Source organism: Coenobita brevimanus, chromosome 80, assembly GCF_032717465.1.
Source record: "Coenobita brevimanus isolate Jiangsu-jjx chromosome 80, ASM3271746v2, whole genome shotgun sequence".
NCBI classification, from domain to species: domain Eukaryota; kingdom Metazoa; phylum Arthropoda; class Malacostraca; order Decapoda; family Coenobitidae; genus Coenobita; species Coenobita brevimanus.
In genome coordinates this window covers 42274865-42302652 of record NC_137033.1, presented here as the reverse complement: position 1 = coordinate 42302652, position 27788 = coordinate 42274865, and positions in this window count along the sequence as shown.

Sequence of the window (27788 nt, the reverse complement as noted above, 5' to 3'; positions counted from 1 at the left end):
TGTAGCACTAGCAGCCCTTACTCTAGTTGCTACTCAGGGATTTACCTCGTCCCCTACGGCCTGCCTTCACTGTAGGTGCTGGTGGAGACTCCGAAGACGAAGACTCAGGAGAAAATTCCACTGAAGATGAGGAAGAAATTGATGAAGTGGGGCTGGGGGAGCAGGGAGGTGATTCACCTCAGGACTCATGGCGGGCTGGGTCACGCAGGGCCTTTGTTCTGGGGCTAACCCGCCGCCTTTTCACTCCCTTCCCAATTTCCTTCCCTTGCTGCACTAAGGGCTCCTTTCTCTTGGAGCTAGGGATAACTTGGGACACTGAAGCACTCATACTAGGAGTTTCTGTAACAATTTCCTCTCCAGGCTCATCACATGATTCACCTGAAGGATCAAAGTCACTATCCATCATTATCATAGATAATTCTGCCAGTTCACGTTCCACTGCTGAGTCACTAAGTCCTTTAGTGCTTCCCACATGAGTTTTTCTAGGGGTAGAGGTCACAGCGCCCTTTGCAATGGGCGCAGAAGCGGTGGAAATGGCGGGGCGCAAGTGCGACATGGTTTCACCTCAGAGGACGACAAGGAACTGATTCCCGCGGCGTATATGGGAAGGCAAGGGTTGACAATGTCAATAGGGTGACAGTTGCTAATTTACATGCTATGAAATGATTGGTAGAAAATCTCAACAATACAAAAAAAAAATAGGTAGTTCCAGCTGAATGTAAATATCACTTAGGCTTCTCCCTTCCTTTCATATATATATTTTTATTACCAGAATAGATTATATGGCATATTTCAAGGGGAAATTACCGTGCAAAAGAGTGCACGTGAGGTGTTGTCAGGTGATAATTAGCCAATTCCAGGTGTATGGCACTACCACTTCCCTTATTTCTTTTTTTGTATATATTATTTTGTATAAGAATAGGGTATAGGGCTTATTTCAATGGATGAAATCAGTGGAAAATTCCGGGGAAGATTTGCTTAGCGCAGCGCAGCCGGGCAGGCTAGAGGAGAGGGTAATGGAGGGAAGGTAGCGAGGGAAGTCAAGAATGGGGAAAAATGGCTAAATTGTCAACAATGGATGGGAGTACAGATGAGATTAGGAGTGCTGACTAGTGTTGGACATTGGCAGTACTGATAGATGATACAAGCCACCACTTGTAAGCCCGGGATAATTCAAAATAACACAGAGTCACAAAAGTGACACCCCGCGGTATGATCTATTGCGCCCGAGCGTCACGAAAGTGACACCCCGCAGTTAAGGGGTTAACGTTACTAGAAACCACACAAAAACTGTAATTAATCTCGCCAAATCAAACTTTCTTCACAACCATGACTCCAAACTATTAAATAATCCTAATGACAATGAATATTCTGGTCAACTCTTACTTCTATCAGTAGCAACATTTGCAAGTCGTCACCCAATTCCCCAATAAAATAATCAGACAGAAACAATATAAATGACCCTCTTGGAAAAGCTAACATTCTTTCCAGTACATTTGCCAGAAACTCTGCCTAGAGGAAGTCAGTCAGAAAGCTCCTGTTCTAGAACGTGACACTTCCAAAACTGCTTCACAAATGATACAGACTAGATACTTAAAATTTATCCTAGACAATTTTTCAACCAACAAAGCTCCAGGTTCAGATAGAATCTCTCCAAGAGTTTTGAGAGTGTTCCCCGACACTTGGTCCTGTTCTGGCTAAATTATTCAAACCATGCATACATACTTTTTCATTCCCTAAGTCTTGGAAAGACGTCAACATCCACCCAATTCCAAAGAATGGATATTCCTCTGATCCCTCTGATTACAAAACCATAGATATCACATCTCTTGGTATAGTATTTGAGAGTGTCATTAATAAGCACAATGGTATACACCTTGAATCCATGAACTAGTGACAAACTATGATTTTCACCAAGAAAGATCCACTGTTCATGTACTCAATCCCATTACTCATACTATCCATCAAACAACTGATCAACATGGAGAAACCCATGTTGTAGCCCTTGATAATTCTAAAGCTTTTGGCAGAGTGTGACACCATTCTCTGTTATCCATACTCCTTTGCTATGGCCTATCATCGTTTGTCCTAGTGATTGCCTCCTATCTCGGCTACAGAAAGGTAAGAGTAAAGTTAGATGATGTATATTCTAATTTTCCCTCAATTAATGCCGGTATGCCACTCAGTTCTAGCTCTAACTCTGCTCCTCATACATATTGATGATCTCTTGTCTGTCACACATAATCTCATTCACTCATATGCAGATGATTCACTTATTCACAGTTCCTTCACACTTAACCTTTAATGGCTGACCTATGATAAAATGATCCAAATTTCTTGTATCTTGGAACACGCTTATATTGATAGTCTTCTTAGATTATATGCAGAGTTTACAAGTACAAACTTATTTTTGAATATTTTTTATATGTTCCCAAATTTGGAATGTTGGCATTTTCATGCTCAAAACAATGTCTCAAAAGGAATATAGAGACAATCTTCATCCTATTTAATTTTATATACACGGTTGGAACTGAATAATTATGCAGTAATGATAACATTAAACTCAGATTCATTACACTAAATTCTGTACTATGAACACTGAACACTCCTGAAATGCCAAAATTACAACTAACCACATTCTTGTTTTCCACGTATTCCGTCACACATTTTACTTTTGGTGGAAGAACTCACTGCATCTTTTACGTAGTCTCGTTTTAAATTTCGTGCACTTTAGTCATTTGTTCTTCATGCATAGATGCATAGAGTGCATCTACGTTTAGGATATCTCACCAGTAATTGACTGACTTCATCATATCTCACTGCTTTGGCTAGGGGTGCCGATGGCCCTCCAAGTCTCTTCCTCATCTCTTCAACCCTTTTTATGTATCGTGTAAAATCTCTCCTGAACTGAAAGTGTGTTTTACTTACAGATGGATCAATATCTTGGTGGAACCTAAAAGCAGCTATTGCTGCTATGTTCAGTGTGTTTGAAAAAATGTTCTGCCACCACTTCTTTGAACGTAGTCTTGGTCTGTAGGATGTCAACATACTGTCACAGACATCAACACCCCACATTCCTTTATGTGATATGGCTGAGAGACTAGCTTGTTGCTTTCTTTCTTCACATGCCTTTCTGCTGTCTGAAGTGGTTTCACAGCATAATAGTTACAAGCAGCAGTCACAGCAGAGTTGTCATCCACTTCACACACACTATAATATCATATTGTTAAGAAGCGAGATTTGCCAGCTGGGTGTTCGAGAGGCTTCTCGCTGCTTCCCGATATTTACAGTGGTCTCGGTACAAGTCAGAGTTGCCAGTTTGCTGGCTGTTTGTGAGCATAGTTGTTTCGTAAGTTATGCATTCATTTTTTGCTCTTTTTCTTTATAATGTTTTATTTATGTTTATGCTAAATAATTTACAGTGTTATGTAATGTAAGAAAACTCTGGCATGTTTTGATGTCTCTTAGTTGGTAACTGATAACTGTTGCACAATCGAGTTTGTGCTAGAAGTTTCTCGAATAAAACAAGCTTATAAAAGGCTGGGGAAAAGATTAGTTCAGGTTCAGTCGGTTTTCAGTTTAGTTTGAGTGTAGTGCAGTGTCAGTTCAGTGAAGTTTGTACATTTTCGGTACTTGTGTAATAACAGTGAAGTGTCGTCAGGCATTAAGTGTAATAATAGCCGTCAGTACAGTCTGTATAGCTTCAGTGCTCGTAAGAACAGTGAAGTGAAGCTGGCAAGCATTAAGTGTAATTGTCTGAATAATAAAGACAGTGCACCTAAGCAGCCAATATTTAACCCGCCCCGTCCCGGCCACTTTTCGACCACTGGTACCCCCCAATCCCGGGCAATTTTCGACCTTTTTTTTTTTTGCTAAAACTTTCGCTTTTGGTGAGAAACATCGAAAATTCATAGAGAAATCGCTCACCTGAGGTTTAAAATACTCATTACAGGTAGGAGAGCCTCCTTACTTTACTGGGTTTTCTATCAGGCTGGCACCAAAGAAAACGAGTTCTATGGGAGGATAACTATTTCACACCACTCATAAACGGTATTTATTTATTTACTGTTACGAATTTATATGTAGTACAAAAGTATATTGGTTTTCAAGCAGTAATATAGGCATTATAAGCATTGTTTCACTCACTAATACCTGACCTTTTTTTGCCACATTACCTGATCATCATTTCTAACTGTTTCTTCCTCTAATGCTATGTAAAGTTTGTCCTCCACATTGTCATTGATTGGGGAATCACTCTGGCCCTGAATTTCGTACCGTGGCATGACATGGCTATACTGGCCAGGTCATTGATAACAGGTGAATTGCTGAGAAAAGGGCATGCAGGGGGGGGAGGAGGTCATGGTGGGTAAGGCATTGTCTCTGCCTGGCATCTTGTTGAGGAAGGTGTCCCGTGTATACGTACCAAAAATGACTCGCGAAAATTGAAAATTGTGGAAATTATGAACCTTGCAATTGCAGGACGTTGAAGTACGTCCTCGGGATTAGCTGTGACAAAACGTGAGGACGTGGAAGTACGTCCTCGGGACGACGCGGGTTAATTACCATGTCCTAGCTGACCTAAGCAGCCAATATTTAATTACCATGTCCTAGCTGACCTAAGCAGCCAATATTTAATTACCATGTCCTAGCTGATCTTGTGTAATGTACACCTAAAGGCTGACCATAGGAAGAACAACTCAGTGGGCAACATCCTTCCTGTATTGTACTACTGCTGTTGGAGCCTGTGGCAGTGTGAGGTGGGGACATAACACTGGTGTAGGAGTGGGATTATTCATGGTTGCAGTGAGGCTAACCTTCGACATGGAAGCAGGAGGTGTGCAGACAAGGTCTCTAGCTGGGCTGGAGGAGGAAATGTCCTTGGCGACAATTGTGAAGATATTACAGGCACAGCAGAAAGAACTCAATTAACAGTTACAAGCACAAAGTGCCGAACTACAGGCACAGAGTGGAGAACATAAAGAGCTCAGAACGAAGTAAAAGAACAATTATAGGCACAGAATGAATGAAACAAAGAACTTAAAGAACAATTAAAGGCCGAGAGTGAAGAACAGAAAGAGCTCAGAAACGAATCAAAGAACAATTACAGGCATAGAGTGAAGGACAGAAAAAACTCAAAGAACAATTGCAGGCACTGAACGAAGAACAGAAAGAATGATTTGAACAACTTCAAGAGGTAATACAGGAGCAACATAGGGAAGTACAACTGAGAGTGCAAGGACAGCTAGATGCATTCACGGGGGAAATGAAGGAAGAACAGCAACAGCTTAAGGAGGAAGTAGATGCCAAGCTAGAGCAGTATGAGGTAAGCAATAATGTGATAGTGTGTAAACAGCATGTAGACGACCAGCTGAAGACAATTAGTGAGGAAATAGTGATGGAGTGCAAACATCATGTAGAAAGCCAGCTGAAGCATGTAGACAACCATGTGAAGATAATTAGAGAGAAAATTGAGGCTGTAGAGAAATATTGCACTGTATGGTGAATCTTGATGGATCACAAGCATCTAAAGGTAATATTACAGGGTTGAACAATCAGAATGCAGAAGTTTTAAGTCCTGGACTTAATTACGATGCTCCAGTTTGTAGGCCCCAAACCAGTGAAGTCCATGGCTATAATGGCGGTCCAAATAAAGAGAAACCTTGGGAATTTGATGCTAGAGTATCTTGGGATGCTTGCAGTGAACAATTTGAGTTACTTGCAGATCAGAATGGTTGGGATGATAGGCAGAGGGCAGTGCAGCTTGCTACTAGCAGTAAAAGTGTCGCATTGGAAATTCTGGGTCAGATGTCAGTGATGGAGAGGAACAGTTATCAGTCCCTAGCAGAAGTGCTGGAGTGCAGATATGGAACTTTGTATCAGACTGAGGTTTACAGAGCAAGATTCCAGAGCCATGTACGGGCTCGGGGTGAATCCCTACAGCAGCTTGCGTATGACCTTTTTTTTTTTTTTTTTTTTTTTTTTTTTTTTTTTTTTTGCGAGGAAGAAGGAACCAAAGGCCATGGCCCGCAGTAACAGTTCCTTCCAAGAGAAAAACAAAATACAATAGAGAGCCAAATTCAAGATCCGATCATTTTGAGATGCCTGGACACACTGCGTTTGAAAGACTGGAGATCATAGGCAGCAGGAAATACAGACAGAGGGAGACAGTTCCAGAGCTGACCTGTTGCATAAATGAAAGACTGGGAGTAACGGTTAACTCTTGCATTAGAGAGTTGGACAGAAAAGGGATGAGAGTTTGCTGCCAGACGGGTGCTACGCGCCCGTCGTAGAGGTGGAGGAATGCAAGCAGACAGTTCAGAGGAGCAGTGACCATTAAAGTAGCGATAGAAAAGAGATAAAGATGCAACAGTGCGGCGAAGAGACAGAGGTTGAAGGGAGTCAGTAAGAGGAGGAGAGTTAATGAGACGAAAAGCCTTTGACTCCACCCTATTGAGAAGAGCTGTATGTGGGGAGCCTCCCCACACATGAGAGTTGTACTCCACACAGGGGCGGATAAAACCTCTGTATAGAGTCAACAATTGTGCAGGGGTAAAGAAAGAGCGGAGTCGGCTTAGCACACCCAATCTCTTGGAAGCAGATTTTACAAGAGATGTAATATGATCTTTCCAAGATAAGTCCTGAGTAAATGAAACCCCAAGCATGTTCAAGGATGATGCAGGATTCAGCTGAATATTATTAAACATTAATGGGTATACTTGTGGAAGATTTTGTCGGGTTGATAGGTGTAAGAACTGAGTCTTAGATGCATTAAAGACAACCATATTATTTTTACCCCAGTCAGCGATACGAGCCAAGTGTGCCCTTGTTTCTTGAAGTAACTGTTGAGATGGGCGTTGCGGAAACCGAATGGAAAGGTGAAGGGTGGAGTCATCAGCGTATGAGTGGATAGGGTTAGATGTACAGCTTAGAAGATCATTGATGAATAAAAGGAAGAGAGTTGGTGATAGGACAGAGCCCTGAGGAACACCACTGTTGATAGATCTAGGAGAAGAACGATGGCCGTCTACAACAGCGGCTATAGAACGACCAGAAAGGAAGCTAGCGATGAAGGCACAGATAGAAGGATAGAAACCGTAGGAGGGCAGTTTGGAAATTAAAGATTTATGCCAGACTCGATCGAAAGCCTTTGAGATGTCAAGTGCAATGGCAAAGCTTTCACCAAAGTCCCGAAAGGAGGATGACCAGGAGTCTGAAAGGTAGGTGAGAAGATCGCCAGTGGAGCGTCCCTGACGGAACCCATACTGACGATCGGAAAGAAGGTTGTGATAGGAAAGATGCCTTAAAATTTTTCTATTAAGAATTGACTCGAAAACTTTTGAAATACAGGACGTTAAAGCAATTGGACGATAGTTGGAGGGTTGGGAGTGGTCACCCTTCTTTGGGACTGGCTGAATGAGAGCAAACTTCCAGCAAGAAGGAAAGGTACAAGTTGACAGACAAAGGCGAAAGAGTTTGCCTAGGCAGGGTGTAAGCACAGAAGCACAGTTCTTGAGAACAACAGGAGGGACCCCATCAGGCCCATATGCCTTGTTAGTACTGAGGCCAGTGATGGCAGAAAATACATCAACTGAAGAAATTTTAATGTCAGCCATGAGGAAGTCAGAGGGGAGAAGTGATGGAGGAACAGCACCGGAATCGTCTAAGGTGGAATTGGAGGAGAAAGTCTGTGCGAAGAGATCTGCTTTATCAGTAGAAGAAATAGCCACAGAACCATCAGAGTAGAAAAGAGGAGGGAAGGATGATGAGGTAAAGTTGTTAGAAAGATTTTTGGCAAGGTGCCAGAAGGAGCGGGAAGAATTCGAGTTGGAGAGTTGAGAGCATTTAGTATGGATGAAATTATTTTTAGTAGAGCGAAGAACAGACTTAGCACGATTCCGGGCAGAAAAGTAAAGATGATGTGATTCAGGGGTGGGTTGGCTCCGGTACCTTTTGTAGGCCCTCTCCTTGTTGCGGACAGCATTAGAACAAGCGTGATTAAACCAAGGCTTTCTTGCGTTAGTCAAAGGATATGAGAAAGGAATGTATGCTTCCATGCCCGAGAGAATAACCTCCGTAATGCGCGAGGCACACTCAGATGGCTCCCGGCCATGGAAGCAATAATCATTCCAGGGAAAATCAAAGAAGTACTGCCTGAGGTCCTCCCAGTTCGCGGCTCCAAAATGCCACAGACGACGTTTCCCTGGAGGGTCCACAGGCCGTACTGGAGTGATAGGACAGGTTAAGGTAATAAGGTTGTGATCGGAGGAGCCCAACGGAGAGAAAAGATTAACAGAGTAAGCAGAAGGATTAGTTGTGAGGAAGAGGTCAAGTATGTTGGAGCTCTCTCCAAGGCGGTCAGGGATTCGGGTAGGGTGCTGCACAAGCTGCTCTAGGTCATTAAGGATAGAAAAGATGTAGGCTTGTTCACCAGGTGGATCCGTGAAAGGAGAGGAGCGCCAAAGGTGGTGGTGAACATTGAAATCTCCAAGAATGGAGATTTCAGAGAAAGGAGAAATGGACAGAATGTGTTCCATCGTAGAAGTAAGAATTAGGGGATAAGTAAACAGCACAGATATATTTAGTCAGAGAATGACAGGAAAGCCGAAGCCAGAGTGTGGAGAATTCAGAAGAATCAAGTTCAGGAACACGAGAGCAAGATAAGTCGTTGCGTATGTATACACAACAGCCACCTTTGGCTTTGAAATGAGTATAGAGAAAGTAGGAGGATACAGAAAAGGGTTTGCTGTCGGTTGCCTCAGACAGCTGAGTCTCCGTCAGAAAAAGAAGGTGAGGTTTAGAGGAGGAGAGGTGGTGCTCAACAGAGCGAAAGTTAGATGAAAGGCCGCGAATGTTGCAGAAATGAAGAAGAAGAGAGTCAGACAGTGGTTCCAGGCACCTCGAGTCGTCACCGGGAGAGGGGCAGATGGCGGGGGCATTTATGGTCCCCCCCCCCTGGGGACTCCGAGGCTTGATTGATAGACGCCATTTTTGTTGATTTTTGAAAAGGAAGTGTAGTGTGTACTTTGCATGTAGTTTGGTGAAGATAGTTAGAGAAATTTGTACTGGAGAGCATGCTGGCCTACTCTCTGTGTAACTGAGACATATAAAGTGTACCCTTGAGCAGCACCCAACCTGTTGGCTATTCTTCTGGGGGACCATTTCATCGATGCTCTTGACAGTGCAGAGTTGAAAATGCAAATGAAGCAGGCACAACCAAGATGCACGCAAGAAGTACTAGCCAGGGCTAGTAAGAAAGGAGCAGGTATGTGAAATGGAAAAATTTGAGGGAAGTTGCTGGTACTGTGAAATGACAGGACACAGAAAAGAGGACTGCTACAAGGGGAAGAGGGAACACGTTAAGACCGGAGGCGGCTGCTGGTTCTGAGGAAAGCTGGGACACAAGAAGGAGGATTGTCACAAATGGAAGAAAGAGCAAGAACAGAACAGTGGTAGTAAATCTTCGGTTGTAATAAAAGTATGTTGGACATGTTGTGAGGTTGGACACCAGTTCTGAGAACCCGAAGAAGGAGAAAAAAGATGAAAAGAAGAAGGTTGCAGAAGACCAGAGAGAAGTGGAAAACTAGTGGAGGCTGGTGTGAAGGGGCAACCATCAGCCGTTTCCCAAGTAGCCCCACCACCGAAAAAATGCAAGAGAATGGCAATCGACAGTGTGTAGATGGTAGGATAGGTGGAAAGAAGTGTTCCCTGGTAATTGATTCAGCCTCAGAGCAGACTTTCGTGATGCCTGATGTGTTACATCATCGGTATCTGCTTGAGTTATCAGAACAACTGTGTGGCATAACTGGGCACTGCGTGGAACTAAGGGGACCCCTGGATGTCCAGATTGAAGTGGCGGGGCAAGAGGCTACTCTTCCAGTCCTCATGGCCAACATGGAGGATCCTTGCCTTCTGGGTCTGGACTATCTGATGTCCATGGAATTGAGTTGGACTTCTGCTCCATGAAGCTGAAAGTTCGAGGAATGGCGGTTCCTGTCACGGCAGTGAGACGTACCAGTGTCGAGGTGGGGGCACTCCGCACTACAGTGATACCCCCCAAAATCAGAACTACTGCTCCAGTGCAAGGTGATTGGCTCTATTTCCAGCTGTCTAGGTGTAGTGGAGCCTGATGTACAGTGCATGACAAAGGCCGCAGTGATGGTGGGGAGAACTTTGGTGGAAACAGGTGCAGATGAAGTGCCAGTTGTGGTGGTCAATTTCTCCCGTGACCCACAGAAGATCAACGAGGAAGAAATTCGGGGATTGCGCCAGGTGGTGGACCCTGAGTGGCATCAGAGGAAGGCCTGTAAAAGGAGCTTAGTCAAAGAAGATGAGAATCTGTCAGAACAATTACAAGACCTTTTCTCAAGGAGTTGCCAATGCCTGGATAGCTCACAAGTGCTGAAGCTGAGGCAGCTGCTGACAGAGTTTGCTGATGTCTTTTCCACTGGAGACCTAAACATGGGATGCACTGATCTGGTGGGGCGTTGTCAAAGCTAGGAATAGTGCCACTATTATTTTAATAGTGGTGATGGTAACACCATTACTTTTTTTAGCCAGAAGCGGAACTGAGAGCGCCGCTACTTTTTGGCTGTGCTCATGCGTTACTGCGCTCCTCGCTACTCACGCGACGAATACAGGCCCGGAGTCAGTGAGTACATATAGATATGCCGACGGTTTCGTTGTACTTATTAATGACGAAAAATAATACTTTCGTCAATTCTGTCAATAATGTTTGTTGTACATTACATCAGAAATTTATTAATTATTATTTAATAGTAATGTGCAATAATTAGACAGGAATTTGCTAGTTAACTATCGATCATTTAAATTAAGTAACTGGCAGCTTGGTGAGCAGCATGGGGACACACCACACACCCACACCCACACCCACACACATACCTCTAACTATACCCGTCTCTAACTCCCGCTCTCTCCCTCATTCTCTCTTTCAGACTATAATTCTTACTCACCATTTTATTATTTCGTAACAGTATGTAACTTTCAATTTAAAGTAATGGAAAAAAAAACATTGCTACTGTATAAAAAGCCTTCAAAGGAAAGCCCCAGTTCATTTTTACTTTCGTTTTCGTACATATCTTAAACAGGTATCATTGAAAATATAATAAATCTATATATTAAGCATCAATGGTAGGCCACATTTTTTTTGCCTTTTATTTACGTATTTAACTTTCAGTACGTATACTAGGTAACAATGTAAAAGAACATTTGTTACATTATACAGTAAAAAGCTTTTTCCTGTACCTTCGGCTCTAAGCTTCATTAAAGTGACACCGACATGTAAATGTTTTTTTTTTTTTTTTTCAATATAAGTATATACTGACATTACTGGTACACAACATAACCACTCAGACTGAGTAATATTATCAAAACAGTATATAGTGTATTGCTACATCACAGATTTTTCTTAACCTTTCCTTCGTTTACCTTTTTCTTATCCAAAGTAGCAGGAGCGGGAGCGTCGCTACATTTCGTATCAAGTAGCAAAACCAGTAACGCCACTACTTTTTCGAGCTAGTAATGGGAATGGGAGCGCCGCCACTTTTTATTTGTAGCGTTCCCAGCTTTGGGCGTTGTATAGACACCGGGGATCACTGCCTGATTAAACAGCTAGCGCGGAGGATGAAGCCAGCCCAACAGCAAGTAATAGAGAAGGTGATGGAGAATCTCCAAAGTCAAGGAGTAATAGAAAAGTCCAGCAGTCCTTGAGCATCAGCAGTGGTTCTGGTAAGGAAAAAGGATGGCTCAGTAAGGAGCTGTATAGATTATCGAGCCCTGAATGAAGTGACAGTGAAGGATGCATGCCCCTTACCAAGAATTGATGACACCCTGGATGCTCTGTCATGTGCTAAGTGGTTCTTCACCCTAGACATGAAGGCAGGATACCACCAGGTCAAGGTTCCAGAGAAGGACAAAGAGAAGACAGCCTTTTCATACAGGCAGGGCTTATGGCAGTTTAAAGTGATGCCATTTGGCATATGCAATCCCCAGCTACTTTTAAGCACCTCATGGACCGTGTATTTGAAGGCCTGCACTGGCAGACGGCTCTTATCTATCTGGACGATGTAATTGTGTTTGGACGGACTTTTGACCAGGAACTGGAGAGGCTGTCAGAGGTGTTGAACAGGATCCGCACAGTGCACCTAAAGCTGAATCCCAAGAAATGCTACTTGTTTCAGAAGGAAGTAAAGTACCTGGGATACATTGTAGGCGAGAGTGGCATCCAAACTGACCCAGAGAAAGTGGCAGCTATGGAAAACTGGCCAGTTCCAACTTGTTTGGGAGAGCTACGGAGTTGCCTGGGCTTGTGCACCTACTATTGACGCTTTGTCAAAGACTTTGCAATGATAGGTGCACCTCTTCACAAGCTGTTGGGGAAGAGGCAGAAGCTTGCATGGACAGCAGACTCAGAAAGCCTTCGACGTACTCAAGCATACATTGGCAAGCTCTCCAAGTATTGGCGTACCCAGACCAGAATCAGCCATTTATCTTGGACTGTGATGTTAGTGACCATGGTAATGGTTGAGTCCTGTCGCAGAAGAAGGATGACAAGGAGTATGTGGTGGCGTATTACAGGAAGAAGCTCAGCCCACCAGAGTGGAACTACTGTGTGACCCGTAAGGAGCTCTTGGCAGTGATGAAGAGCCTTGATTTCTTCCATCCCTACTTGTATGGGTCCTACTACATCATCAGGATGGACCATGCAGCATTCAAGTGGCTGAAAACACTAAAGAATCTGAAAGGACAACTGGCACTCTGGCTCGGGAAGCTAGACCAGCAAAATTATGAGGTGCTGCACCGTCCTGGGTGGGTACATGGCAATGTTGACAGTCTAAGTCGTTGGCCTTGTGATTTGGAGTGTCAGCAGTGAAGTAAAAACGAAGATCATAGTACGAAATGCAGCTGTACTGCAGTGACAGGGCTAGTGTCAGATGAAGACCTGAAGAGGATACAGATGGAGGATGCAGATTTACAATGAGCACTAAAGTGGCTGCAGTGGAGTACAGTGCGACCATCTTGGGAAGAAGTTTCCAGGTAAAGCCCTGCAACCCAGAGCTACTGGAGTCAGTGGGACCTTCTTCGTTTGAACAGTGGACTACTGGAGCGTCAGTGGGAGATTCCCGATGGCCTCGGCAAGTATTGGCAATGGGTGGTTCCGAAGAATATGAAGTCTAAGATCTTGGATGAGTCTCATAACCAGATCACTGGTGGGCACCTGGGAGTGAAGAAAACTCTAAGCTGGCTGCAATGGAAGTTCTACTGGATTGGCATGCATCAGGATGTTGAAGAGTAATGTCAGGCCTGTGATGTGTGTTGTGCCAAAAAAGGACCCAAGAAACATGGTTGTGCCCCTCTCTAGCTGCACCAAGTGGGTGCACCAACGGAAAGGGTCACGATGGACATTGCTTGACCTCCGCCACTCACTGAAAGAGGAAACCGGCATATACGTTTTGCCATGGACCACTTCACAAACTGGCAAGAAGCCTATGCCATCCCTGATCAAGAGGCTGCGACTGTTGCTCAGGTGTTGGTCGACCAGTTTTTCTGTTGTTTTGGGATGCCACGAGAGCTACATTCAGACCAGGGTAGAAACTTAGTGTCTGCTGTGTTCCGTGAGTGCTGCAAGTTACTGGGGATCAAGATGACCAGGACAACCCCACTAAGGCCACAGTCAGATGGGATGGTGGAGAAATTCAACTGGACTCTGGGACAAGAATTGCCAAGTGCTGTGTGCAGGGACAGACAGAATGGGACCAGAAATTGCCTGCATTGCTGACGGCATATTGGTCTGCATCCCATGAGTCTACCGGTTACACACCTGCAAAACTTATGCTGAGCCACGAGTTATGCTTACCCATTGACTTGTTATTGGGAAGACCACCTGGTGAAGAGCTGCCTACAGACACCACCAGCTATGCGAAGCATCTTCAGGAAAGGCTGACTCATGTACATCATCAAGCGCGAGGAGCCCTTAAGTTTTCAGAAGTGGTGAAGAGCAAGTGTGATGCCAAGACAAGTGAGGTGAGCTTCAAGGATGGTGACCAAGTTTGGTTATACAATCCTCAGCGAAAGAAGGGACAGTCACCGAAGCTGCAAAGCCCATGGGACACCATGGTGGATTGCCTATCAGATATAACGTATCGGATTTGGGGAGGCAGGAAGTCTCGTCCAAAGGTGGTACACGTGAATCGTCTGTGGCAGTACCATAGGCCAGGACAGTACAGCTGGGAAGTCTCCGAGGAATCGTGCTCTCACGCAGCCGAGGATGTTGAGGACCATGGAGCTGAAGTGCATAATGACGGTGACAGTTTCCCAAGGGAAGAAGTGAATCAGGAAGAGGACCAAGACCTTCCAGGAGAAGTGGACTGTTTGGAGGAACAAGGACATCGTTAGAAGAGGCATAGAAGAAGACTAGATAAGTTGAAGGATTATTTCATGTATAGTTAGAAGTTTTGTTACGATTAATTTTGCTTGTATATACTGTATAGTTTTGTCGGGATGACAAAGAACTAGGGAGGGGGTAGCTTTAAGAAGTGAGATTTCCCAGTTGGGTGTTTGAGAGGATTCTCACTGCTCCCCAGTATTTACAGTGGTTTCGGTACAAGTCAGAGTTGCTGTTTATGAGCATAGTTGTTTCGTGAGTTTTGCATTCATTTTTTGCTCTTTTTTCTTTATAATGTTTTATTTATTTACAAGGACTGACCTAACGATTACGACCCAGGACCGGACAAAGGACTTGGTAATGGCTATATGGAATGTAGGAGGAGCTAATGATGAGGTGAAAGAGAGAGAGATTCTCCAGGTGCTTGAGGGTGTGAAAGTGGATGCATGTGGAATATCTGAAACAAAATGGAGAGGAGAAAGTGTGAGAGAATGGGAGTATGGATGGGGTATATATGCAGGAGAAGGTGAGAATGAGAGGGCAAAGGAAGGAGTATGTATCGTTGTGAGTAAAAGATGGAAGAAAAGCATAAGACAGTATGGATCAGTTGGGTCATGGATTGTGTGGGTAAAGTTGAAAGTTGGAATACAAATGTGGGCGATTGTGTGTGTGTATGTGCCAACGCAAGATCGTGCTAGAAGAGTGAGAGAAGAGTTCTGGACAAATGTGGAAGTGTGCATGGAAAAGTTTGGAAGGAATGAGAGAGTGTTTTTGATCGAAGATATGAATGGTAAAGTAGGGAATGTGAAGGTGGATGGAATAGTTGGTGATTGGGGTGTGCCTGCTGAGATAGATGAGAATGGCAGTGCATTAGTGGACATTTGTGCTGGGAGGGGGTTGGTCATAGCCAATATCCTCTTCAGGCATAAAATGATCCACAGGTATACGTGGTGAGTGATGAGAAGGGTGGGTGGTGAACTGAATAAAAGGAAGGCAATGATTGATTATGTATGTGTGGATGAAAGGATGCAAAGATATGTAATGGATGCAAGAGCTTATAGAGGTTGGGGGAGTGGACTTTCTGACCACTGCTTGCTGGTGGCCAGAATTAGGATCCAAGTAAGATGGAGGAATAGAAGAAGGGAAAGACGAGAGGAAGGAGTAGTTGCAAGGAGAGTGGAAAGGTTACAAGAGGATGAGAAAAAGGCAGAGTATAAGAGAGAAGTGGAGGAACGATTGGGCAAATATGAATTGGAGCAAATGGGGGATGTGGAAGGTGTGTGCAGGATATTTACAGAAGAAATATGTGCAGCAAGTGATGTGGTGTGTGGGAGGAAGAGAAGACAGAGGGGGGGTGCAAGGAACAGAGTGGTGGACTAAAGAGGTGAGACAGGCTGTGGCACAAAAGAAGAAAGCATACAATGAATGGATGAGAAACAGAGGCGTGGAAGAAGTTGAGAGGCGGAAGAAAGAGTTATATGTAGAAAGAAAGAGGTGAAAAAATTAGTAAGAGAGAGTAAGAAGAAAGTGGATGAGGAATTTGGAAGGAATTTGAGTGTAAAGTGGAGGGACTGTAAGAAAATGTTCTGGAAAGAGTTGAAGAGAGTAAGACAGGGCGGAAGTGATGTTAGCAGGGGAGTGAAAGATAAAAATGGTAGATTACTAGTGGAGAAGGGAGAAAAAGTGAGCAGATGGAGAGAACACTTTAAGGAATTGTTGAACATACAGGATAGAAGTAATGTGAGTATAAGTGGCTGGGGAATGGCTGGGAGAAAGAAGGAGGTGAGAAGACAGGAATAAATCAGTAGGATAGAAGTTGTGGAAGCAATGAAGAAAGTTAAATTGGGGAAAGCCCCAGGAATTGATGGAGTGTGTGGTGAAATGCTGAAGCATGGAGGAGAGATAGTAGTAGAATGGATGTGGAAGATGTGCAGATTGGCCTGGGAGGAAGGTAGAGTCCCGGAGGATTGGAAGTCAGGTATAATTATTCCCTTGTACAAAAGAAAAGGGGAAAAAGAAGTGTGTGGTAATCATAGGGGCATTTGTCTTATTATTATAATACAAAAAGCGTATGGTAGGATACTTATTGACAGAGTTAGAGAAAGAACAAAGGAATTAGTTGGAGAAGAACAGGGAGGATTTAGGAAGGGAAGAGGTTGTGTAGATCAGATATTCATTTTTAGATCTTTAGTGGAAAAGTTTCTAGAGAAGGGAAATAAGTTGTATGTGGCTTTCATGGATTTGGAGAAAGCATATGACAGGGTGGAGAGACAAGGATTGTGGAAAGTATTAACCCGAGACGTCCTGTCGACGTATGGGTACGTTGCAACGATTTGCATTTGCCAGTCCCTGTGACGTGCCGGTACGTCGTGCAATTGCAAGGTCCCTAATTTGCACAATTTTCAATTTTCGCGCGTGATTTTTCGTATGTATACACGGGACACCTTCCTCTATTCCTCTACAAGATGCCAAGCAGGGACAATGCCTTACACCACATAACCTCCCCCCTCCCCCCCTCATGCCATTGTCTTGGCAATGCACCTGTTACCAGTGACCTGGCCAGTAAAGATATTCAGGGCCAGAGTGATTCCCCAATCGATGAAAATGTGGAGGACATTGTTTATACAGAATTAGAAGAAGAAACAGTCAGAAATAATGATCAGGTAATGTGGCAAAAAAAGGTCAGGTATGGTGATTAGTTAGTGAGTGAAACAATGCTTATAAAGCCTTTATCACTGCTTGAAAACCAATATACTCTCATACTACATATAAATTCGTACCAAGTAAATAAATAAATACCGTTTATGAGTGGATAAAATAGTTACCCTCCCATAGAACTTGTTTTCTTTGGTGCCAGCATGTTAGAAAACCCAGCAAGGTAAGGAGGAACTCCTACCTGGATTGAGTATTTTAAACCTCAGGTGAGTGATTTCTCTAAGAATTTTCGATGTTTCTCACCAAAAGCGAAGGTTTTAGCCAAAAAAAATTTTTTCGAAAATACCTCGGGATTGGGGGATGTCGGAGGTGCGGAAAACTTCGGGACGTGACGGGTTAAGAATATATGTGATACCAACCCTAAGGTATGGAAGTGAAGCTTGGACGTTGTTGGAAGGACACAAGGCAAGAGTGAGAGCAGTGGAAATGAGTTATTTAAGAGGAGCCTGTGGTCACATGGAGAGACTGGCTGATGAATGAGGATATAAAGGAGCATTGTGGTGTGGACGCAGATGTGATAGGAAGTGTTATGAGGAACACACTGAGGTGGTTTGGCCATGTGGAGAGGATGGAGGGTGAGGGACTGACGATGAGAGTGTATGTGAGTGAGGTGGAGGGGGGAAGAGGGAGGGGGAGGCCGAGGATGAGATGGAGGGATGGGGTGGAGAGGTATATGAGAGAGGGGTGTGTGAGTTGGAGCAGGGCAGTGAAATGGCGGGGGACAGGGCGAAGTGGAGGCGATTTGTTTGTGGCCACACCAAACGGGATTGAGGCGTCTGGCAATAGATAGATAGATAGATTTATGTCATTGTTTGTTAAATTGTGTAATTCAGTTTAAGTTTGTATGCTAAATAATTTACAGTGTTATGTAATGTAAGAAAACTCTGGCATGTTTTGATGTCTCTTAGTTGGTAACTGTTATCTGCTGCACCATCGAGTTTGTGCTAGGAGTTTCTCGAAAATTGCAATCTTATATAAGGCTGGGGAAGAGATTAGTTCAGGTTCAGTCGGTTTTCAGTTCAGTTTGAGTGTAGTTCAGTGTCATTGCAGTGAAGTTTGTATATTTTCGGTACTTGTGTAATAACAGTGAAGTGTTGTCAGGCATTAAGTGTAATAATAGCCGTCAGTAAAGTTTGTATAGCTCCAGTGCTTGTAAGAACAGTGAAGTGAAGTTAGCAAGCATTAAGTGTAATTATTTGGAAAAGAAAGACAGTGAACTTAAGCAGCCAGTGTTTATTCACCACGCTTGAGCTGATCTTGTGTACTGTACACCTAAAGGCTGACCATAGGAAGAACATCTCACTGGGCAACGACCTTCCTGTGCTGTACTTCTGCTGTTGGAGCCTGTGGCAGTGTGGGGTGGGGACGTAACAACATGAATTGTAGTCAAAATATCCTCACTCACGATTTTCAAATACATTCTCTTTTGGCAGAGGACAGCATCTTGTTGCGTTTGTACGGATGGTTCCACAGGCTTGATTATCCTTTGAGCTAATTCTGTCAGCAGTTTGTGGCTTGTGAAAAAAATAACGAACACAACATGTTGGTTAGTGTGCTTGGCTGTTACATTTCATTGACAACATGGGATCCCAGTGGTGACTTACTGTCTCGCTCTTTACCACAGAAGATGGAAAAGTTGAACACAACACAGCATCCACATTTTGTAGCCAAATCTTACTGGCATGTTCTTTATGCATTGTTTTGTACTGTGATGCTCATGACAGGGAATGATAGCTTCATCAAAACACAGTAACTCGTGGAATACACCAAGCTGCTGATTTTTAGTTTTTTGTTTTTACATTTCAAGCAAAAGCAACATTATGGCCATCTTTGAGGCAGCTAAGTTACCAGTATCAGGAAGATTCAGATACATCTTGAAGTTTCGAAATCTGTCCCTGCTCACTGTTTTGCCAAATGCTGAAGTTTTCAAACCTTCACTTCAGGACCAGTATTCATTTTCAGATGGCAGGTTGTGGTATCCATTTATAAGCAACAGTCCCAAGAAATTGTGGATCTCTTCCTCAGTAACATGGAACTGTTAACTGTTTTTGCCACTCACTGCATATAAATTTGTTTCTTCGATCAGATGTTTCATATTTTGTGGTCCAAAGATATTGTAAATATTTCACATATCAAAAGGCCGTATTGGTTAGGATTATGTTTCTTAAATCTCTCTCTCTCTCTCTCTCTCTCTCCATATCATTCAGCTTCCCATAACCACCGTCCAGTCCACATATTGCAAAACCTAATGATGCACCATACTTGTGTATTACCGATATTTTTCATTTCTGTTTACATGATATATAGCCCAGTATCCATTGTGTATAAAATTGTGAACTGTAATGTGAGTTATGACATTTTAGCACAACTGTAATAATTACTGTGGTTGATTCTATGGCGCTGAGTATACTGTACTCTTCTTTTTCTTCTTCCTCTGCATTCTGTGGAATTCATATTGATATTACCTTGCCCAGACGGACTCCGACGAGGTATTGTTTTTGGTCGAGTGTGTTTGTTTCTTTGTTTCATTGTTTGTTGGCAACATTACGGAAAAACGGCTTAATGAAATTACATGAAACTTTCAGGATATGTCGGCACTGATCACAAAAGAAAGTGATTAAAGTTTGGAGGCAACCGGGTGAACCTGAAAGGTGAAAATCAAGTTCGCGTATTTTCAGAAGGCTATGACTTGAAACCGATTGGAGATATATTTACCCTTATGAACATCCGGGAACTGCCATATGGAGTTTCATTTGGTACCAAGACCTTTGATCTTGAGTGACTTTGAAAGGTCAAACTCATGGTCACGGATATTCAGGTGGATATAACACAAAAGTGGTTGCAGATAGATATTTACTATTATCAACGTATAGGAGGTCCCAGGTAGGCTCTTAATTGGCACCATGACGTTTGACCATAAGTGACCTTAAAAGGTCAAACTCAAGGTCCAAATATTCAGGGGTCTATTACTCGAAACTGGTTGAAGACAAAAATATTTACTGTTATCAAGACATAGGAAGCCTCACATAGGCTTTCATTTGGCACTATAACCTTTGAACTTGAGTGAAAGGTGAAATGCAATAGCACAGATTTTCAGAGGGATATAATTTGAAAACGGCTGAAAATATAGTAACAGTTTGTTGTGCCTAGCACCACTTTCTTTTTCTTTTTTTTCTCTTTTTCTTTTTTTGAGGGGGGCAGGGGGGGTCTAGAAGGCTGTACTATAAGATCGTTCGTGATAGAGACTTAAAATTTTCAGGAATGATGTATCTTGGTTGCAGGCTTCTTTTGGATTTTTTTTTTCCCTAGCAGCCACTAGCACCGCACTAGCACCCTCCGCGATTTTTTTTTTTTTTTTTTTTTTTTTGCTTTTTTACTCTCCTGCACTGCAAAAAGATCTAAATTGGAAAGCGTTCGACCAATATTTCTCCTGCACTGCAAAAAGATCTAAATCGGAATGCGTTCAGCCAATGTGATCGAACTCGGTGGAAATGTAGTGGGTCATGAGTGAACTTGATTAGCTTTGTATGAATGACTTTGAGCTTGACCTCAAGGTCACAGGTCAAGATTGCTAAAATTTTTTTAGTCATACCAAAACTCCTTTAATATTACTGTAGGTCTACGATAATAAAAGGTATTTTCATCTGGAATGTGGAGTTCTCAGAATATTGCTTCAGCAGTTTCAGAATTCTAGTTATTATTATTATTATTATTATTATTATTATTATTATTATCATTCTTCTTATTGTTATTAGTATTAGTATTAGTATTAGTATTATCTGAACAAAGTATAAGTAAATTTTAAAAGAAGAATAGTTCCTTTCTCTCATCATCCGCTCCCTTTGAAGCCTGTGTCATGCGTGCGACTTTTCTGGCAACTTTTCCCACCCATGCCGATTCTAAGGGTTCCATTTTCTGGGTTACTGACGACTATCTCTGCTGACTGCCACTACAAAAGCCCCTGTAACAGTATTCTTTACGAGTTGCCAAGTGAACGTAACCAAAATAAAACTGCAGGGACTTTTCTTTCGCAAATCTGACCTGTCATATTGCCTTTCATACTCCATTAACAGGTCAGCGTACTTTCTCCCTTGCCTCCACTCTTACTTTACCTTCTTTTTTTCTTTTTTCTGTTTAGTGGGAGTTAGATAATTTGTCACCCTTATTACGCACTCTCAGGTGAAATGATTCGCTTGCCGTCAGCTGGAACAGAACTCAACAATTGGTCATATATTGAGAAAGTTAATGGTTACGGTATGAAAACTCTATGCCCAGTGTTAATAAAAAAAAAAAAAAAAAGGTCGCCTGGCGGTAACTGGAAAGGAGTGTAATAGTTACCCGACCATGAAAGAATTGATAGTAACAGTATTAGCAGTTCACCAGTTTTGTGCCTACTTTTCTTTTGTTAATCTTATCTCACCCCGCCTTTTCGTGTTGGTGCTGCTGCTGTTGTAATGATGATGATAAGGAAACGCCTGTGGACCAATCAGCACAGTCCTGCCAATACTACGTAAAACCTGTGTCATTCACCTCCTACCAGGATTATCACTTTGACCCTCCTCTCCCCTCTCTCCACCTCTTCCCTTTTTTCCCCTTTCGTTCTTGCCTCCCCTTGCTCCTCTATTTTTCTCTCCCTTTCTTCTCTTATCCTGAGTATTCCTTCTCTGACAATCTTTCTTTTCTCCCTTCCCTCTCTCCCTCCTCCTCCTCCACCTTACTCGTCTTTCTCTCTCTCCCACTCTCGCTTATCCTCCTAATTCACTGTTATTGCTCGCTATCTCTTTGTCAACCCTCCTTCCTCTTCCTGATAATTCTCCTTCATCTTCCTCTTGTATTAGACTCTGTCTTCCCCTGAGTTCAGCCTGTGTGTGTGTGTGTGTCTGTCAGTATTCCTATTTATGTAGGCTACACACACACACACACACACACACACACACACACACACACACACGTCTCTCTTTTGTCTGTATTTCTCGACTGCTCTTTACTACATCTATCTTTTTTTTTTTTTTTTTACTCCGTTTTCCGTTTTTATTTTCTTAATTTCTGCTGGTCGTTTCTCTTCCGTAGTCTTCTTCAGGACCCTCGTATTTTCCTCTTCTCAGCTATTCTTCAATCATGTGTCCATATATTTTGTTTTCTTCCCTTCCTCTTAGTCTCTTATATTATTTACTTGAGCCGTGACACAACTCTAGCTCGTCTCATCCCACCCAGCCCTCTCCATCCACCTCACTTATATGATTCGCTGATGTAGTGCATATTATAATAGCTGCCAACTCCACTACGGTCTAACTTACAACGCCCAGATTCACAGTGCATACTTCCCCCGTCATGGTCCGTCACCCTCCATCATTCCAGCCAATTTTACTTTCTCATCTTTTGTCCACATCACCTCTCCTCTGTTCAGTTTCACTAGGCTTGAAATTGCCATCTCACCTTCTTGAATACTGTGCTAAAACAGAAGACTGAAGATTGAATACTGTGCTTGTATAAAAATGTACTATGAAAAGGATGCCGAGCCTTATTCCGCCACTGAGCTACGGGTACGGGGATGCAAAACGACGAAAATCTCCGTCTACATGAGATGAATGAACTACAATATTTGAATACGAGACTCGTCAGTATCAGAGTATTCCTCCAATAGTTTTTTTTTTTTTTTTTACACATCTTAACTCATACCCTAAGGTTGGTGTTCATGGGTATTTTGTTTGCACTGACACTAGAAAAATATTACGCTTCATACAAATGAGTCAAATCCTAGCGATCAAAAGCTTCAAAAACCGTCTCGAGTAACATTTTTTCAACCATTGACTCATCTAAGAATGTATAACTCTGACAAAAAAGCAGGCGATTTTCCTCGCTCGAGATAAAATCCCAACTGTCAAAAGTTAGGAGGGACCTGAAACGATGTGCCACTACAGCTCGATCACCGTCCAGTACATCCTGCTCATTACTCTTTACCCACCCTGCCCATTTCAGAGCGTAGTAGTAATAACAGTAGAGCAACCTCGGTATCTTTTGCCGGGCAGACCCATCAGCAGCAGGCAGACCATCGCCCATGCAGGGACGTCCCGTGCAGTGGTCCTGTAGGGGAAGAGTGAGGAATTTTGGTTCCTGCATGAACGCCACATTTGCGTTTGTCCTCCAAGTTAACAGGAGCATCACACTACGCCCCAAATTACCCCGTTATCTGGTTATGCTGCTACCATCCAACGTTGTACATGGTCTCCTGGGTTATAGGAAACTACCAGGCATGTTTCATGCAGTGTATAGACACCTAAGGAAAAAGTTGGCATCACATCAAAGGAGTGGATGATGGTCGTCAACATCTACCACAGTAGCTCTGATGTAGTGGACTATAACTGCAGTGTCAACAATAAGCCAAATGACAACGATCCTATTCACAGGGTAAACTGTCCTCGTTGTGGTCCATTGCAAATCACCATCACAGTCCATCCTTCTCACTCACCTCCACCCTCCCCACCCATCCATGAAAGACTTGAATCGGCATCTCCGAATCAATGCTATTTTTCTCCTTTTTCCATATATCATTCCAAATGTTCTCCCGTCGTTCCGATCTTCAGCTTAATCTTGTTCATTTTCCTCACTTCATCTTATTTTCCCCTTCCATTTTCTTTTGTTTTTATCATTTTCATCCATCTTTATAGTTCATCTTTTCTCTTCCCCTTTTCTTCTCCTACTCCTCCTTTACTCTTTCTTCTTCCATATGTTTCCTTTCCTCATTTTCTTTCACCTCACTCCTTTCTTTTTCCTCCATCGTAATCTTCTTCGTCTTCCTCTCCTTCATCGTAATCTTCTTCGCCTTCCTCTCCTTCATCGTAATTTTCGTCTTCCTCTCCTTCATTGAAATCTTCCTCTCCCTCTCCTTTCATAATCCTTTATGGTTTCTTTAGGAACAGAAAAGAGCACTATGTTCTGAGAGAGAGAGAGAGAGAGAGAGAGAGAGAGAGAGAGAGAGAGGTGGAGGGCGAAATAAAGAATAAGTACTTGAAAAAATCGGAGAAGATAAAAGATTATATATCCATGTAGTGAAGAGAAAGAAAAAAAAAATGAAAACAGTCAACCTAGTAGGACGTGTAAGAAAGAAAGGTAATGAAGATGAAGGAAGAAAGGAAAGTAAATCGAAAGATACAAAAGAATCGGGTGGAAATACATTGGAAGAGAAGCAAGAAACGCAAAAGAATGAATAAGAAAAGAAAAGAAAGGGGCAAAGGAGGGAAAGGAAAGAAGGTCAACGAAGAGATGAAAGAAAAAACAAGAATAACTGAGGATGGCGACAAAAACGAAGAGAGGTGAGAAGAATAAAATGAAGGACACTGTAAAAAAAAAAAAAAAAAACAAGTTAATTTCCTGCTGTTAAATACTGAAATTTAGTGCAGTATACAATAGAAGTCTAGAGTAATTATGCCCACTAAACATTCGTGATTTTGCATTTGACCTTTCAGGGTCACTCAAGGTCAAAGGTCATGGTGCCAAATGAAAGCCCATATGAGACCTCCAATATCATGATAACAGTAAAGATCTCTACCTTCAACGAGTTTCGGGTTATAGCCCCCTGAGTATTCGTGACCTTGAGTCTGACCTTTCAAGGTCATTTACGGTCAAAGGTCATGGTACCAATTAAAAATCCATATGGGACTTCCTATATGCTGATAATAGTAATATCCCTATCTTCAACCAGTTTCGAGTTATAGCCCCCTGAATATCCGTGACCTTGAGTTTGACCTTTCAGGGCCACTCAAGGTCAAAGGTCTTGGTGCTAAATGAAAGCCCATATTACGACTTCCTGTATGTTCTTAATGGCAAATTAAGTTTCAAGTTATAGCCCTCAGAAAATCCGTGACCTTCATTTTGACCTTTGAAGGTCCCTCGTTTAGCTTAAAAATCTAATCACTTTCTTTTGGGACCATTGTTCACATATCCTGAAAGTTTCATGCAATTTCATTCAGCCGTTTTTCCGTAATGTTGATAACAAACAAACAGAGAAACCCGACAAAAAACACTACCTCTCCGGACTCCGTCCGGACTACGAAAAAAAAAAAAAAAAAGGAAAGCAAAGAAGAGGAAAACCAAAATGGAAAGAAAGGCTAAGCCGAATGAGGAGGCAGAGAACAGGGGAAATGGATACCCAAAGACTTAAAGGAGAGAAAAGATAGTCGTGCTGAAGGAGAAGGAAAAAAAAAACACGAAGTAGAAAAGCAATGGCGAAAGAAGAAAACGAAGATAAGGATGAAGGATGATGTCAAGTAAATATGTCTGAGGAAGGAAGGGAATATATCACATAAAGAGGGAAAAGATCTAGACGAGGTAAGAAAAAGATAGATAATGAGGAAAGTGGTCATAAAGCCTCTGTCTCACTCCATGATTACAACCATTGTCCTTCTTATTTTCTCCCTACCTGCTCACATTATTATTTTCCGCCACTCTTTTCGTCTGTCACACAGGGCCACATGAGCGAGCATAAAGAGAAATCCCACGAACGAAGAGACACGCCAATTCGCAGTCCAGCCCATCATGGTGCTTGGAAAAGAAAACGAAAAGTTAAAAAAAAAAAAAATGCAGTTCCTCTCCCTATAACCCCTTCAAATCGATGATGCATTTTCAATTCATTCTTGCTATCAGTTATCTATTTCACTGAGCGTAGGAGATACTATTCTAGCTGGAACTACTAACTTTATCCTTCAGTAACTCTTTGACCGCCAGAGATTTCCCCGAAACTGAATAAAGTCTTCTGAAGGTGGAAATAAATAAAAAATAAGTAAATCAATAAATAAGCAAATAAAGAGTAGGTCATCGGAGTGAAAAAGTTAAGTTGCTCGAGTGTAAATAGGCACACACACGTATTGTCAGGAGGAAGTAGTGGTCAGGTGGTGGGAGGGCAGACTGATGGTCACCAGGATGTGAATTCTGTTCCTGGAATGGCAAGAAGCAGAGTTTTGACTTTAAAATAAAGGGATTTGAAATCTGTTTTCGCTAGAATACAGTAAAGATTATTTGACGTTAACTTAAAACTGGAAAGAGGAAGACATGCCAAGGTCTAAAATTGTAACGAACTTCAAGGGAACAACAGAAACCTCACGACTTTCTATTAAGTTGCTGCCAAATAACCGGATTGAGCAAGAACGAGGAAGGAAGTCAAGCCGATGTCAAGAAACTTTTACCAATTTTAAGGAAGCATCAGAAGTATTACAATTTTCTACTGACCATCACTTGACTTTTAATTATGAGTTTCAGCTTGTAAATAAACCTCTTCTTGTCTCACCTATGGTGCCAGTTGGATATTACACCTAATTTCATTCCACTTGTGTCGCTCCCAAGCAACATAACAGTACCAACTAAATGTATCGTTTTGTCAGAACATCTCATAATTCAAGTAGAAATCAAGCGAGAACCGTTGACGTGAATTATTTATTCTTGCTACCTCCAGGCGATCCTTTACAACTTAGAGGACGCCTAGTGAAAGTATTTATGATGCCTGCACCTAACCCCTCTAAAGATTATTGCAGTCATCTGGTAGTAACAAAGATATAATAATCCATGAAGAGTTTAAACTCTACCAAAAATCACAGCATTGTTATGGGTCTAGATTTCATGCAACCCACATGGATCTGGTTCCATTGTCGTCTTTCCAGGGAACACTACAAACCAGGCCTGGTTTCCAGGAAGACCTATTGATTCCGTTATTTATCACGGCGCCAGAGACAATAAACTGCCACTGGGAAAAGCACCGCCACTACAACCATTACCACCACCACATCTTGGCCCTACCTTCCCTTTAGGTGCTGAAGAGGGACACTTTGATGCGGTGGCACTGACATAACCAGATTTTTACAAACATAAAATAGAACGAAAAAGAATTAGATATATGCCTATCGACTGCAGGTCACTCGTTAGATCCTTATGTCAAGTGACGTATTCTACATTTAATCCTTCGTACCAACAAACGTCATTATTCTGTTTTGGAAAGTTCTCTCGAAGTGGATGGGTTAAATAATGCCTTGATTTGCCTCTTAAGTATTAAATATTCTTCTTGCTCTAAATAAAATCATCTGGAGTACGCATGGAAAAATTTAAGCTATTGCCTCATAACTGTGAATCAGTTTAAGTAGTTTCTACCACAATGGACCCAGCCAAGGGAGGGTGGAAGGTTTCCCCCCATCCTGTTTCTAGTAGACTAAACTGAGTAGGAAGGTAATCATTTGGTCAATTATTTACATCTTCATTCATTCATCAGTTATTAAAGGTGGTTCCTTGGGTTGCTTGCTTGACGACTTAAAATTTGATACATCTGTATTTTACTAGATACTGTTATAATAGCCTCAAGTCAGCTGTCTCAAGAATAATGGCAATCGATATTCTGCTCCACCCATAACAAAATTCTGGCTGTGTTCCTGGTCCCAATCTTCCTATTGAATAAGAGCAACAACAATCACATTTACATCCAGGTCCCCAAGTGCACAGCTGGTGAACAGAGACAAGGGAAAGAAGATGGATTAAAGTCATGCCAATTAACTGCATGATGGCCCTTAACTTCTTGAATCCGATGACATAATTTAAGTTTTATTCTCACTGTCTTGAAACTATGTTATTCAGCTTTGAAAGCATCTGTAATAGTGACAGGGTAAATAAAGGCTATTTCAAACCTGTTCAC